Source organism: Nycticebus coucang, chromosome 14 (assembly GCF_027406575.1).
Source record: "Nycticebus coucang isolate mNycCou1 chromosome 14, mNycCou1.pri, whole genome shotgun sequence".
In the NCBI taxonomy this organism is placed as follows: Eukaryota; Metazoa; Chordata; class Mammalia; order Primates; family Lorisidae; genus Nycticebus; species Nycticebus coucang.
Window position 1 is genome coordinate 68,113,449 of NC_069793.1, and position 5,573 is coordinate 68,119,021.

At 43.1% G+C, this 5,573-nt stretch overlaps 2 pseudogenes across 1 annotated transcript; both read left to right on the top strand.

Annotated features, from left to right (window-relative positions):
* Nucleotides 1–441: 441 nt before the first annotated feature.
* LOC128565079 (heat shock cognate 71 kDa protein-like) lies at nt 442–2,406 on the top strand (annotated as a pseudogene). The gene is made up of 2 exons (XR_008374203.1): nt 442–1,458; nt 1,530–2,406. The product of XR_008374203.1 is annotated as a heat shock cognate 71 kDa protein-like (transcript).
* Nucleotides 2,407–3,744: 1,338 nt separating this feature from the next.
* LOC128564527 (ELL-associated factor 1-like) lies at nt 3,745–4,888 on the top strand (annotated as a pseudogene).
* Nucleotides 4,889–5,573: the final 685 nt, after the last annotated feature.

Consider the following 5,573-nt stretch of genomic DNA (forward strand, 5'->3'; position numbering starts at 1 on the left):
GAAGTCATCTAGCAAGATGGAGAAATAGCAGAGAAATCTCCCAAGGCTCTTATGACCAGTCGTAGAGCAATTTTGACTTTGTGTGGGGTCTGATACTTAGTGTTGCCTTCGTGCTTCCTTTACATAACTCAGGTCTGACTGCTCCTTCTCATGGGGGAGCATAAATAATGTACTTCAGGGACAGGAAAACTCCCTGAAACTGGAGGTTATCCAAGATAATTAATTGAGAATGAAAGGTAACACATAATAGTATTTAGTCCTTAAATACTGGTGGTCATTATTTTGTTGTAAGCAGATGTCTTCATAATTATGTCTCTGAGTTTAGATATAATACATGTATGTTTATATGCATAAGAAAGATTTGAGCATTGAACACCGTGGCAGCTCTTGGGTCTTCTGTGTGTCCTACATAATCCGTGCTGGCTCTATGAGTAAGCAACCATGTCTAAGGGACCTGTGGTTGGTATTGATCTTGGCACCACCTACTATTGTGTGGGTGTCTTCCAGCATGGAAAAGTAGAGATAATTGCTAATTATCAGGGAAACCACCACTTCAAACGATTGATTGGTGATGCTGTGAAAAATCAAGTTGCAATTAACACCACGAACACAGTTTTTGATGCCAAGTTTCTGATTGGACACAGGTTTGATAATGCTGTTGTCCAGTCTGATATGAAACATTGGCCTTTCGTGGTGGTGAATGATGCAGGCAGGCCCAAGGTCCAAGTAGAATACAAAGGAGAGACAAAAAGTTTCTATCCAGAGGTGGTGTCATCCATGGTTCTGACAAAGATGAAGGAAATTGCAGAAGCCTATCTTGGAAAGACTGTTACCAATGCTGTGGTCACAGTGCCAGCTTACTTCAATGCTTCTCAGCGTCAGGCTACCAAATATGCTGAAACTATTGCCAGTCTCAATGTTCTTAGGATTATAAATGAGCCAACTGCTGCTGCTATTGCTTATGGCTTAGACAAAAAGGTTGGAGCTGAAAGAAATGTGCTGATCTTTGACCTTGGAGGTGGCACTTTTGATGTGTCAATCCTCACTATTGAGGATGGAATCTTTGAGGTCAAATCTACAGCTGGAGATACTCACTTAGGTGGCGAAGACTTTGACAACTGAATGGTCAACCATTTTATTGCTGAGTTTAAGCACAAACATAAGCAGGACATCAGTGAGAATAAAAGAGCTGTCCATCGCCTCCATAGTGCTTGCGAACATGCTAAGCGTACTCTATCTTCCAGCACCCAGGCCAGTATTGAGATTGATTTCCTTTATGAAGGAATCGACATCTATACCTCCATTACCCGTGCCTGATTTGAAGAATTGAATGCTGATCTGTTCCGTGGCACCCTGGATCCTGTAGAGAATGCCCCTCGAAATGCCAAACTAGACAAGTCACAGATTCATGACATTGTCCTGGTTAGTGGTTCTACCCATATCCCCAAAGATTCAAAAGCTTCTCCAAGACTTCTTCAATAGAAGATTCAAAAGCTTCTCCAAGACTTCTTCAATAGAAGATTCAAAAGCTTCTCTAAGACTTCTTCAATAGAAAAGAACTGAATAAGAGCATCAACCCCAATGAGGCTGTTGCTTACAGTGCAGCTCTCCAGGAGGCCATCCTATTTGGTGACAAATCTGAGAATGTTCAAGATTTGCTACTATTGGATGTCACTCCTCTTTCTCTGGAGACTGCTGGTGGAGTTATGACTGTGCTCATTAAGCACATACTACTATTCCTACCAAGCAGACACAGACCTTCACTACCTACTCTGACAACCAGCCGGGTGTGCTCATCCAGGTTTATGAAGGTGAGCGTGCCATGACCATGGATAACAACTTGCTTGGCAAGTTTGAATTTACAGGCATACCTCCTGCTCCCGTGGTATTCCTCACGTTGAAGTCACTTTTGATATTGATGCCAATGGCATTCTCAATGTCTCTGCTGTGGATAAGAGTACAGGAAAAGAAAATTAGATTACCATCACTACCGACAAGGGACGTTTGAGCAAGGAAGACATTGAACGTATGGTCCAGGAAACTGAGAAGTACAAGGCTGAAGATGAGAAGCAGAGGGACAGGTTTTATCAAGGAACTCACTTGAATCCTATGCATTCAACATGAGAGCAACTGTTGAAGATGAGAAACTTTAAGGCGAGATCAACAATGAAGACAAACAGAAGATTCTTGACAAGTGTAATGAAATTAACAAATGGCTTTGATAAGAACCAGGCTGCAGAGAAGGAAGAATTTGAACATCAGCAGAAGGAGCTGGAGAAAGTCTGCAACCCCATCATTACCAAGTTGTACCAGAGTGCAGGAGGAATGCCAGGGGGCTTCCCTGGTGGTAGGGCTCCTCCTTCTGGTGGTCCTTCCTCTGGCCCCACCATTGAAGAGGTTGATTAAGCCAGCCCAAGTGTAGATGTAGCATTGTTCCACACAGTAAGATATTGAAGGATCCAAATTTGTAGCAAATTATGTGGCAGATTTAAAGTTGGGCTGTTATAGTGAATTACTGGACATTCTCAATACTTGAATATGGAACATGTGCACAGGGGGAGGAAATAACATTACACTTTAAAAGCACTGTATTGTAAGTGGAAAATGCAATGTCTTAAAGCTGTATTTAAAATTGGCACCAAAAAAAAAAAAGGAAAGGAAAGAAAAAAGAAAAAGAAATATTTGAGACAGCCTCAGAAACTGAAGGCAATGTAAAATAGGACAAAACATAACAAAAAATAATTTAGAGGGAGGGAGAAGAGCAATAGATATTTTTAGACCCTTGAACAAGAAAGGCGCGAAAAATGAGAAGGAGGCTGAGTTCCTGTCAGCCGAGGCAAAAAAGAATCTGGCTGGGTATGAAGCATTATGTTACCTGGGAAAAGACAGAAAAATAGTTTGCTTTTAGATAAAATTTTTTTCTTTATTGCATTGAAGGAGAAAGTTACAGGGCAATGCTGAGTAATAAAACGGGCATGGTATTCCACTCACTTTTGCTCATTTCAAAAGCTGATGCTTTCTTGGGCTAGAAATGTGATCTGTGGGCCTCATTCAAGACTTGCCAGATCAAAAAATGAGGATAGAAGCCAGAAACCTGTGTTTGAGAACCACTGGAGTAGAGAGGCGGGGACAACTCAGGGGCAGCCTAGACTTCTGTGTTACCATGAAAATTACCCCCCATAGCCTCAAGCCTCCTTAGGAAAATTGACCTTTGACTTTGTTTTTATTCATTGAGAAAGAATCTGCCAAATGTTCTTCCCCTAAGGGTAAAGGGGTGGGGCATTTGATGGGAAGAAACAGCTTAACAGAACTGGAAATGACACGGACCTCAGCCAGGAGACCTAAGCTGGAGCTACGGTTTTCTTCAAGTTACCCCGTGCCCTTAGCAAATACATCCTGAGTATTTCCATCAGTGCAACGTAGGATCTGATGAGATGATTGTAAATATTCAATAAATAGTCAAACAATAGGCAGCTATATCAAATAAGTGGGAAGTGTGATATAATGCAATCCCTCCAAATTATTGCTAGCTGTTTGAGAGACCTTACAAACCTATTCTAAAACTTAAATGAAAGAATAAAGACAAGTAAATAGCTAAGTCAATTTCAAAAAAAATCTAAAAGGATTGAAGAGACTCCCTTTATCAGGTAGGAGAAAGACATCAATAGATAAACTAAGGATAGAATAAATAGCTCAGAATAGACAGGGAGTAAAGGCAGTTGATAAAAATGGCATGATGAAATGATGTGGAAGGAAAGATTTTTTTTAAAACATGGATTTGGGGGGGTCTCTGTACGCTTTGGAGTGGTATCCCGGGAGCACCGTCCTCCCAGATGCCAGAGGTGGAAGCCCAGGACCGCGAACCCACTGCTGGACCATGAGGAACATTGCCTGCAGCTTGGGGAGGGCTTCAAGAAGCAGCTGTGAGCCTCCTTCCACACCATTCGCTATGACTTTAAGCCGGCATCTATAGACACTTCATGTGAAGGAGACCTTCAGGTTGGCAAAGGAGACAAAGTCACAATTACATTGCCACATACCCCTGGATCCACACCACCAATGACTGTGTTCAAGGGAAACAGAAAGACAGTGTACTTATTATTAATCATGACACTAGTGAATATGTGCTGGAAAAACTCAGTAGCACCATTCAGGTGAAGAAAACAGGAGCTGAGGGGAGCAGTAAAATCCAGGCCCGAATGGAACAGCAGCCCACTCGTACCCCACAGCCATCACAGCCACCACCACCTCCACCACCGATGCCATTCAGAGCTCCAGTGAAGCCTCCAGCTGGACCAAAAACTTCTCCCTTGAAGCATAATCCCTCGCCTAAACCTCAGTTGGATGACATCAAAAGAGAGCTGAGGGCTTGACATTATTGAACAGATGAGCAGCAGCCGTGGAGCAGCTTCTCAGGAAGTGATGACAATAGCTCCAGCAGTGGAGGTGAGGACAATGGCCCAGACTCTTCTCCACAGCCTTCGCACCAGCAGCCCTAAAACAGTAGGCCTGCCACTGCCAAGGGAACCAGCCGGCCACAAGGAAGCAACCAGCTTATGAACACCCTCAGAAATGACTTGCAGTTGAGCGAGTCTGGCAGTGACAGTGATGACTAGCACTGGATCTTTGAAAATCTACTTTTTGGTGCACAAACATGCTGCAAGACCCGGGTGGTCTAGTGTGGAGTCCATTGCCAAGAGGAAAATGTTATGGATCAGTGACTGTAGTAGGAGTTTGAGGCTCTGGAGTGCTCAGATATTCAAGTCTTCAACTTAGTGGTGATGGGTGATTTTCTCATGTAATTTTTGAACAATCTCACGTTTCAAAGTAGATCTGTAGAAGAGCTAACAGAATTATATTTCTATTTAGTTAACATTGTTAATGAGAAACAGACAAATGTGCCCTGGTCTAGGTTACTCAGAGCCCATTCCTTAACTGGCCAGTTTGGCCGAGTAGTCTGCACTAGTGAAATGAAACAGTCTTTAAGGGGATGAGGAGAGAGGAGGAAACCTCAAACAGAAATATGTTAAAACCACTTTAAATTGTTAAGTGGGAAGGAAGTTTTGTCTGACCTGATAAGCCTAGGTAGAAATGGACTTCAAGACAGAGTGCTTGAATGTCAGCTGGCTGGGACCCAGGAGATCTGCTGGCTGAACCCTCCATTTACAGACTAGGAAAGGGAAGCACCCAGCTAGCTATGGCCAGTCTCCTATGCACCGCCTGCCCCCTCCCCAGGCTTCCTTTGAATCTCATTTATTGGAATCAGATTCTTATGCATGGGACTTTTAGGTGTACATTGGAGCTTTGATTAGATTCCAAAAGACAAGAGTGTTGGGTACTTCTAGCTTGAATTCAGATCCACACAGTCCCTAAATAGGTAAAGCTGAGTGAGCAGATTAAATCAGCAGCCATTGTGCTGCTGCCTGTGACTGAATTAAGCTGGGGCTTTTGGTTCCATGTGGATCTATACAAAGTGTTCTACAGTCATTGGATTTGAGCAGGGGGAGGTCGGCGACCAAGAGAGGTGTAGTGAAGAACCTCTCTGAACAAATGAACTAGTAGTAAGTTTCCAA